Here is a 10,756-nt window from a genome sequence, read left to right as displayed (position 1 = left end):
GCCAAGAGCTCCAAAAGGATCGTTACCCAGCGGCCAAACTCGTGCTCCGCTCGGTCGCTACATAGCGACCAAGTTCGAGCCAAAGCTCAGTCACTACATAACAACCAAACGCCCATTCCGCTCGGTCGCTACGTAGCGACCGACCAAAGTTTGGTCGCTACGTAGCGACCGCGTTTTCCGAAACGTCGATACGACATCAGTCCATGCATTCTCGTCTACCCTTCGATGCTATCTCCCGAATACCGTAGCGAACCCATCTCACGTTCCCCGCCATTTCTAAGTTATCAATCAAACTTTACCGTAAAAACCGCGGAAAGTTCAAGCTTTATCGAAAAAAGCCGTAATAAACGCTTCGAGTCGAAAGACGGCCCAAAGGACCTAGGACACGACTCGAGGCCCAACTTACGATTTCTTAACCAACAGCCCGTAAACCGCATGTCGGTTTACACTTGGTCCGCAAGGGGAGATAAATGTCAAGTTTCCGCGGATAAATACGAAATTTTGAAGATAATTACGAAGATCGGAAAAAATGGAATATCTCCATTTTTATGCTATGGCGGCTTAAGGGCAGGAGAGGAAAGGCGTCAACCGACCTTGGAGTCAGTATATAAGGGGTCCTAGGCGAGAGGCATGAGGAGAGATTTTTTCAGAGCGAACTTAGCATTTAGAGCAATTAGGCATATTTCCGTTTTTGTTATTCGAGCTGCGACTCAACTAGGTTATTGCCGTCTTAGGGTTTTAGAACTAGGAATCTCGCCGATAGCTCTTGTAGCCCAGGCTCTTACCTTGTTGTAACGCTCAAACGTGAATTCGGAATAAGATTGAACTAGGAATCTCGCCGACAGCTCTCGTAGCCCAGACTCTTACCTTGTTGTAACGCTCAAACGCGAATTCGGAATAAGATCTACTTTGCTCTCTTTTCGATTTCTTATACTTTATCGTTGTCATTATTGTGTTCTGATTGCTTGGCGTGTGGTATTAGCAGATATCCGGGACCTCTGGGAAATTAGGGTTTTCCTAGTTTCTTTATTTAAACGGAAATCGACAGTGTGAATTTCGGTTCCCACAAACCTCTCCCACCTGAATCTCTGTTTCTCCAACTCCAGCAATTCAACTTTGATCTGAAGCTTCTGCTCTTCTAGCTGGAGAGTCCTAGACTCAATCCACTGCTTCTGAACAGAAGCTGCCCTCCCACTCTCAGTCCCACCTTGACTCACATCAGCTTGAGGACCCTCTTCCTCAACTTCACTCTGGTTCCTCACTTCTTTTCTTTGATTATTTAAGAGTTGGATGATGAACTCGGTGAGCCAAAACTTTCGAAACTATGTGCATTTCGCTGAAACTGCGCATAAAGCATGCGAAGATCTCCGCACGATATTTGTTCCGAACTTGACTCGAGGATCTACCAGCTTCGTCAGAGAATCGAGACGCTGAGGCAAGATTGTGACTCCTTGTTGGTATATTTTGGGAAACTGAGGAGAGTTTGGGTGGAGCTAGCTGATAAGATCTTTAGAGTAGTATTGAATTATAACCGCCCAACCTCCCCTCTTAGGCTCTACAAACCAGAGCTCTAAGCCTTTCTTGTATCTCAAGAGAGATCACAAGCCCACACACAAATCCAATTGTTTGCGTGAAGTACCGTAAAGTAATCTTGGGTCCTTTTATAGATAAGGCCCAAGCACAAAATCAACGTAAAGTAATCTTGGGTCCTTTTATAGATAAGGCCCAAGCACAAAATCTATTATTTGATTTATTCTCTTTGTAACAAACTCCCGCCATCTTCCTCTTCGATAACTCCTCGATTCTTCCTTCCAACTCTTCTCGTATACACCCTCCACGGCCTATCACTAGCGGAGTATGATCCTTTGTTGGAGTGTGCGTACGGGTGCGAGATCACGGAACGGGCGAGAGAGAAGGAGCAGCTAACCGCGTTTGTGATGGGTTTGGAGCTATGTGACAAGGCATATCATGCTCATGAATCTAAAGTCCTTCTCTTGACCGAGCCTACGGTTTGGTTGCCCGAGCTGAATCCGACATGAAGAGCAGACGCTAGAGAAAGTAGGTAGATGACATCACATTTTTTTATCTATTTTATTTTTATGCTACTACACTTCTTTAAATCGTTTTGTAGACCATAGTGGTATCTCAATGTCATATGGCTACCGGTTAGCATACAAGCTCAGTATGAAAATGTTCTCGAATTTTCATGTTTAATCTCTAGTTTTAAAAATATTTAAGAAGACAAAAGAGGAGATAATCAATGAAGAAATAACTTCATTTCTCACTAAAGAAAAGAAAGAGACTTATGATGTGATTTTTTGTTTTTGGAACACTACTTGATTTCATTAGAATTTCAACTTGTTTGAATACAATAGCTAGAGGGAATTATACATCCTCTTTTGTAGAAATCATAAACTCCAACAACATAAGATAAAAGGGATAATTTTTTAAAGGAAGATGACAGCGAAAACAAGACAAAGCTTGAATGCATCGATGTAGCCTTCACACAAAGTCGGACAGCAGAGAGAGATGGTCACAATACATTATGTTGAAGGACAGCCCTCACTTGCTAGACTTAGATGTGATTTTGATAGAGTTTTGACTAATAAATATCAGCATCCAGGTTCAGTGTGTAGCCTTTCTACATTCCTGATGCTATCATAGTCAATGGTACTACTACCCTCTTGCACCGATATGATATGAACACCGACCAGGTTCTCAGTCTCCTCAGGGTACTGATCCGACCACTGATGTTTGTCTTTTGCAACTCTCAAGCCCTCAAGCTTTGCAGCTACTTCCGTCATCAGTGGCCTTTCCTCTCCCGTCACTCTTGTACACTCCATAGCAACTCTGACAGCTTCCTCTATCTCCTTCCAGTTATTCTCGTTGATTACTTTCTCATCTATAACCTCGTGCAACCTATTCTCTTTGATGGCAGAAGCAAAGTAACTCAGCAGATGTTTTGACTGTTGTGGCCTTTCAAAGCACAATGCCTTTTTAGCTGAGAGCAGTTCCATGAGGACTACCCCAAAGCTATAAACATCACTCTTTTCGTTTAGCAGACCTGTGTTGTAGTATTCTGGGTCTAAGTAGCCTGGAGTTCCTTGCACCATGGTTGTGAGCTGCTCTTTATCCATCGGTATAAACCTTGAAGCACCAAAGTCAGCTACCTTTGCAGTTAAGTTTTCATCCAGGAGAATATTACCAGTCTTGACGTCTCGGTGGATGATTGGAATAGAAGCAGAAGAGTGCAGATAAGCAAGAGTTCCAGCTATTTCCACGGCTATCCTCAGGCGTTGTTCCCATGTAAGAGAAGGACCAAACAAGGAACCGTGCAAGTGATCCGAAAGGGTGCCACTGTTAATGAACTCATAGACAAGTAAGGGAACTTCGGTCTCTAGACAGCAGCCTAAGAGTTTGACCACGTTTCGATGGTTGATTTGTGAAAGCACTAGCACTTCGTTAATGAACTGCTCTACTTGGCTGATGTCTCCTCCAAGCCGAGCTTTCTTTATAGCAACTACGGAGTTATCTGGCAACATCCCTTTGTAGACAGTTCCCTGGCCTCCCTGGCCCAGGATTCTGCTTTCTTCATAGCTATTAGTCGCCTCCTTCATGCTTTCATCGGTAAAGATTTTTATATTAGCATTTGATGTCCCTGATCCTGAGAGTCTCTGTACTAATATGCCGCCACCATTTTGTTGGAAGAATTTTTGTTGGAGCTCAGTCATCTTCCGGTGCTTCCTTCTCTGTTTCACACAGCTAACAACAAGCATGATGGACAAGAAACCGATGCTTGTTCCTAAACACATCACACATAGATGACTAGAGTAAGTTTCTTTTTTTTTTTTCTTTTTCTGTAAAGAAAGAATCCAGAGCAAGTGAGGGAACTATATATAAACATCGCTCTTTACGCTCAGGACTACCCTAAAGCTATAAACATCATAGACCCACAAAGATGATTACATATGGAAAACAATAAGTATAGAGGGAAGCTTACCAAGAAGAATGGTAGCCCATTCAACTTCTTTATGCTTGCAACTCATAGTGATTGTATCTAAGCGGTAACCAGACTGGCACTTACAATCGAAGCCTCCAACCTTGTTTCTACAGGTGCCGGGATCCGAACAGTTATGTTTATGGATAGTACTATTAGTAGTACACTCATTTATGTCTGACACAAGTAAAAAGAGAATCAGAGATGTATCAGGAAAAAAATGAACTCCCAAAAGAAAAAGAAAAAACAATTTGAAGTGTACCTTTGCAACCATGTTCGTTTGAAAGGTAAGGATTCCCCTCTAAACCTTCTTTGCATTTGCAGTTGTACCCGGTTCGAGGAACAGAATCGAAACATGTGTTGTTATTCGTACCGCATATGCTTCTGTTGCCAACTTGCTCGCATGTCTGGTTTCCAATCGACCATTCCAGTACCACAGGGAACGCTTTGATATCCCGTAGGTTCTTAAGATCTCCCAGACCATTGAAGTGAAAAGTACCAATTTCGGCGAGAAAGGCATATGTGCAAGGATTAAATTTATGCACAGAAGTCATGTTCTCCAAACGAGATGGGATAGTTTCGAATGAAGAATAGTTGTAAAACGGGACAGAGACATCTGTCCTGCAGCAACCTGCACCATTACAGTCTCCCTTTACCGTCCATGGAGAGTTACATGTTGACACGCATCAAGTTGAGTAATTTTGCGGTCCAATAGTGGTCAGAAGTGCTAAAGCGTTACAGCCTACTACATTAAACTTGTTTTTACGGGAGAGAGATAAGTTACCCAGCGTGTAAGTGTAGGAAGACTCAACACTCAAATTTCCTTGGCTATCGTAGCAAGCATAGGCAATCTTATCCAAGACGCGCAGCTCCCCACTGTGAGAAATGTTGATGACTTCAATCTCACCAAATAATAGCTGTTAGAGTTCATGAATCGAGGAAGAAGATGAAGTCATAACAAACTTTCTATTTTGGATAAAATGATTAAAATCGTTACAATGAGGTTTATACAGTAAGCTTATGTACTGGTTAACATCAAATACTAAACCAGACTAAACCAATCACTAAACCAACAATTTGATTAACGGTTCTATACTCTAATATTCCCCCTAAAGATGGCAAATATATGGACTTTAAAGCCATCTTGCCCACCAAAGAATAGAACTGAGGAGAAAACAGAGCTTTGGTGAAGATATCCGCAATTTGATTAACGGTTCTCACATGTAGAAGTTTGATGAAACCTTTAACCACACGTTCTCTGACTTGATGACAATCCAGCTCAATGTGTTTGGTGCGTTCATGAAAAACCGGGTTACTATCAATATGGATAGCAGCCGTTGAATCACAGTAGAACGCAACCGAACCACGCTGAGGAGAATCAAGCTCGGTCAAGACATTACGTAACCAGATAACTTATCGCGAACCATACTCCATGGCTCTGTATTCTGATTCCGCAGACGAATGAGAAACAGTTTGCTGCTTCTTTGATTTCCAAGAGATCATAGCATTACCAAGAAACATACAATAGCCAGAAGTCGATCTTCGTGAATCAAGACAAGAAGCCCAATCAGCATCAGTGAATGCCTTGAGTACCAAGTCTGATTCAATGGAATAGAAGAGTCCAAGACCAACGGTTCCCTTTTAATAATGTAGAACTTTGAGAGCAGCTTGATAGTGTGACTGCTTAGGAGCTGATGTAAACTGACAAAGTTTGTTCACAGCAAAGGTAATATCCGGCCGTGTGATAGTCAGATACATTAGTCGACCAACAAGTCTCCTGTAAGCTGCTGGATCATCCATAAGAGGTTCCTTTGAATGCATACAGAGCTTAGCAGCAGGGTCCATCGGTATAAGGGAAGGTTTACATGCCAAAAGGCATGTATCTTCCAAGAGATTCAGAGTATATTTCCTTTGACAAATAGAAATACCTCTACTAGATCGTGCAATCTCCAGACCAAGAAAATACTTGAGCTGACCAAGATCACGAAGTTTGAAAGCGTCACTGAGCGCTCCTTTCAGTTGAGTAACATCATTATCATCATTGCTTGCAATGATAATGTCATCAACGTAAACCAAGACAGCAGTGTAGACCTCTCCTTTGCGGCGAATGAAAAGAGTATGATCAGAATTTGATATCTGGAAACCAAGTTGAAGAAGTGTCCCACTAAACTTCAAGAACCATTGTCTAGATGCTTGCTTCAGTCCATAGAGTGATTTCTGAAGTTTACAAACCGCATTTGGTGGTAAAATTTCCCCCTCCTTTGATGTATATCCTGGAGGTAAGGTCATATAGATCTCCTCATCCAAATCACCGTTTAAGAAGGCGTTAGAGATGTCTAACTGAGTAAGACTCCACTGTTTTGCCGCAGCCACTGCTAGGAGAGTCTTAACAGTTGTCATCTTGGCCACTGGTGAGAAGGTTTCTTCAAAGTCAATACCTTCTTCTTGTGTATAACCTTTTGCCACCAAACGAGCTTTATATCTCTCAATAGTACCATCCGGATTAATCTTTATCTTATAGACCCATTTACATCCTATGGCATGTTTTCCTGATGGTAATGAACAGACAGTCCATGTACCAGTACTTTCCAGAGCAACAAGTTCTTCATTCATTGCCTGTAGCCATTCATCAAATCTTTTGGCTTGGGTGAAACTAGTTGGCTCGGGAATCAAAGCTATAGCACAAATGTAAGCTTTGTAATCATCTGATAGACTATCATAAGACATGTAAGCCGAGAGAGGATAAGGGATTTTAGTATCACTCTCTGCAACATTACAATAATAGTCCTGAAGATGAGCAGGAAGTTTAGAAACTCTTTTACCTTGAGCTCTGTTTTCACGAGTAACTTGATCATCAGTTACAGATGATACCTTCTCAGGTGAAGAATTAGATGCTTCAGTCACAGGTAAACCATCATCATGAGTTGATGAATCAGCAGTACTTGGCATGAGGGAATATATCTTCATGGAATGTCACATTTCGATAAATATGAATTTGATGAGAATCCAAATCCAGAAGCTTATAACCCTTGTAGCCTGCAGGATAACCAAGAAAAAGACATGGCTTTGAACGAGGCTGAAACTTGTTCCGACTCTTTGATGAAGTAGAACAATAAGCCAGACATCCAAATACCTTCAGTCCATCATAATCAACCTTCTTAGAAGTAAGAAGCTCATAAGGACATTTGTCTTTAAGAAGTGGTGAAGGTAGCCTATTGATAATGAACACGGCAGTAAGCACACAGTCTCCCCAAAACTCCATTTCTACCTGTGACTGAAACATCAAAGCAAGCGCAACATTCATAATGTGTTGATGTTTCCTCTCCACTACAGAGTTTTTCTCTGGTGTCTCAGGGCATGAATGATAAGAAACAATGCCTTTCTTCCTATAGAACTCCACAAATTTTAATTCTGGAGCGTTATCTGACCTTACTGCTTTCACCACTGCCTTGTATTGAGTCTCAACCATCTGAATAAACTCCGGAAACACTGTCAAAACCTCATCTTTTGTTCTGAGAAGGTAAACCCATGTCACTCTCGTGTGATCATCAACAATTGTGAGGAAGTAACGATATCCTTCGACAGTCGAAACAGAGAAAGGCCCCCATGTATCGATGTGTAGTAGATCAAACGCATTGTTACTGAGATGGTTTTTAGGCTGATAAGGAAGACGTTTATGTTTCGCAAGTGGACAAATAGGACAGTGAAATGCTTCTTTATTTCTTTGTTTCAGACCAAGAACATCAATGATAGAGTTTGTTTTTAACATAGATGGATGGCCTAAACAATTGTGCCACAAATGAGCATCAATAACAACATTAGCACATAAAGCAAACGGTTGTTGTAGAGTAGCTAATCCCTCCATATCCACTGTGTCCATCACGTACAAGTTTGAAATCTGCTCACCCTTCCCAATCATCAATCCCTTGATAGGATCCTGTATCAGACAAGAATCAGGATCAAAGCTAACTCTGTATCCCAAATCTTTTGTGAGCTGGCTTACACTCAACAGATTAAGTCTAAAGTCGGGAAGATACAGAACATTCTGTAATAACATAGAGTCAGTAAGACGGATTGTCCCAATGCCTGCAATCTTAACTCCTAAACCGGTTGGTAAGGTCACAAATGTATCAATATTGTCAGTGAGACTAACAAAGAGCTCTTTGTCATGAGCAACATGATGTGTAGCCCCACTGTCGATAATCCATGAGCCAGAGTTCAGAGCGTTTCTTGTTGCTCTCAACATACCCACAAAACACAATGTAGAGGAGGAAAAAGCCATACCAGGCAAAGCTGTGATCGTTCCTCCTGAAGTTGTAGCAATGAAGTTAACTTGAGCCGGCTGAGTCTTCAATTGGGAGTTGAAGTAGGCAATGACTCCTTCTATCTGGTCTTTGGTGAGATTATTAACAACATTAGACACAGAGTCAACAAATCCCACTTGAGCAACCAGTGGTTTCACATAACCATTTGGTTTGTTGTTGGAGATATTCTTGTCTTTCTGTTGTTTCATTTTGTGTTTAAAACCAGTAGGATAACCATGGATCTTGTAGCACGTATCCACAGTATGACCATTGTAGCCACAGTGTGCACAAAATGGCATGTTATGTTTCGCAGGGACTACAGACTGAGCAGCATTAATCATTGATGGGGCAGGAGCTGATACCTGAAACGCAGTCGCATTCTGAAGAGGACTAATGTTCCGCTGATTAAAGTCCTGATCAAGGAGATTATAGATCTCTGAAAGCTCCGGAATGTTCTTCTTCATAATGATCTGACTGCGGATCACAGAATAAGACTCATTCAATCCAGCCAAGAACTTAATGATCTTAGCATGCTCTGCCTTGGCGTCCGTAGCTTTGCAACAATCACAGTTTCTACAAGTAGTTACACAATTAGCCCCATCAAGCTCATCCCAAAGAGTCTTCAGAGTCGTGTAGTATGTAGCAAGATCCATTGAACCTTGCTGTAAAGACCATATCTGTTGAGAGAGTTGATATGATCTCGGAAGGTTTGTGATATGGAAACGAGTTGTCAGATCTTTCCATATCTCCTCAGCATTGTTGAAACGAAGGATGCTCTTGTAGATCTGCTTAGAAACTGTATTAAGAATCCAAGACTTGACAATTACATCGTGACCAGATACGGTATTGAGGATGCATTTCAGGTGGTCTCGCAATGGATCCATCAATGAATGACATTTTATTCTTAGCATCTAAAGCAATTTTCATAGCAATACTCCAGTTATCAAAGTTTGATCCATCTAACTCCTCAGAAATGATAGAAAGACCTGGATTATCGCTATTGGTAAGATAATACGGTGAGTGAATGCTGTCTGGTGAAATCGCTGCGACGATCGAAGGTTCAGGAGACGACCGAGCTGATGATTCCGGAATAGGAGCTCGACGAGTCGCCGATGAAGCCTGTCTAGCCCCGCGACGAGTAGATCTTCGCGCGATCACCATTGTCGAAGCTTAATGTCGTGATTTGACTCGAAACTTGGCGGAATAACCAGAGATTCGATCACGAGCTGAAGAAAGATCGATCGTGAGAATCAACGATCAATCAAGGTCAACAAAAGCAAGAAAGGAAACGGATCGGTTGAGGTTTGATCCTCAACGCTCTGATACCATGTTAGAGTTCATGAATCGAGGAAGAAGATGAAGTCATAACAAACTTTCTATTTTGGATAAAATGATTAAAATCGTTACAATGAGGTTTATACAGTAAGCTTATGTACTGGTTAACATCAAATACTAAACCAGACTAAACCAATCACTAAACCAACAATTTGATTAACGGTTCTATACTCTAATAATAGCTTCTGATCTGTCTCGTTACAGGTGAGACGGAAATCAGGATCGTCGGCATAGTAACAACCTGGAGAAGTGCCAAAAGGGTACTCAACTGTGACATTTCCACACCTAGTTTGGCAACCCTTGCGAGGTGTCCTATTGACCGGCTCCGTATATGCCATGTAGAAGAAAATAGCCACCAAGATCAGACTCTGCACCTTCTTCATCTTCCACCTTCTCTCTGTCCCTCTAAATTTATTTCTTTATGAGCCACATATATACTATTGTTTTAAACTATATACCAAGTCAATGTACCAACTCATTTAATTAGCATCCTAACGTCTTTTGTTTCTGTACTCATTTATTAGTTTTGTAGGACACAAAAACCACGAAGTTGATGATTACCAGGTATATTTCATTCGTACAAACATATTTCCATGATGTATTTTTATGTATTTTCATGTGTTTAGAGTTGGATTATGTGACTTTTACTTTTATGGTAATTACTATATCAATAATATTATCCCATAATTATATAACATGGTATCATAATCCTTTAATTATAATTCTAGTGGATCAATAATAGGTTATAAGTCATGTCATGATCTTATCTTTGGAGGACAGATCAAGATAGACCATTGGGGAAGGAGGACAACGTAAAAGACAAAGGAGACATGGAGTGAAGTGTACTGTGAAGTCTGTGAGTGCCATTGGAGGGGTCAGGGGAGACCGAAATGATGAAAAAATTGTTACTATGCCCCTGACAATGGAGCCTGCCTTCAGCACTCAGAACCCAAATCACCCTATGTATTTTCATGTGTTTAGAGTTGGATTATGTGACTTTTACGTTTATGGTAACTATATCAATAATGTTATCCCATAGTTATATAACATGGTATCATAATCCTTTAATCATAATTCTAGAGGATCATAATAGGTTATAATAAGTCCTGTCATGATCTTA

General features: G+C 41.1%; 1 pseudogene; it reads right to left on the bottom strand.

Annotated features, from left to right (window-relative positions):
* Nucleotides 1–2,612: 2,612 nt before the first annotated feature.
* LOC106308984 lies at nt 2,613–10,020 on the bottom strand (annotated as a pseudogene).
* Between the last annotated feature and the right edge of the window lie 736 nt (nt 10,021–10,756).

Source organism: Brassica oleracea, chromosome C8, assembly GCF_000695525.1.
Source record: "Brassica oleracea var. oleracea cultivar TO1000 chromosome C8, BOL, whole genome shotgun sequence".
Taxonomy (NCBI): domain Eukaryota; kingdom Viridiplantae; phylum Streptophyta; class Magnoliopsida; order Brassicales; family Brassicaceae; genus Brassica; species Brassica oleracea.
Note: the sequence above shows the minus strand (reverse complement) of the source record. Positions and strands in the feature narration are given on the sequence as shown.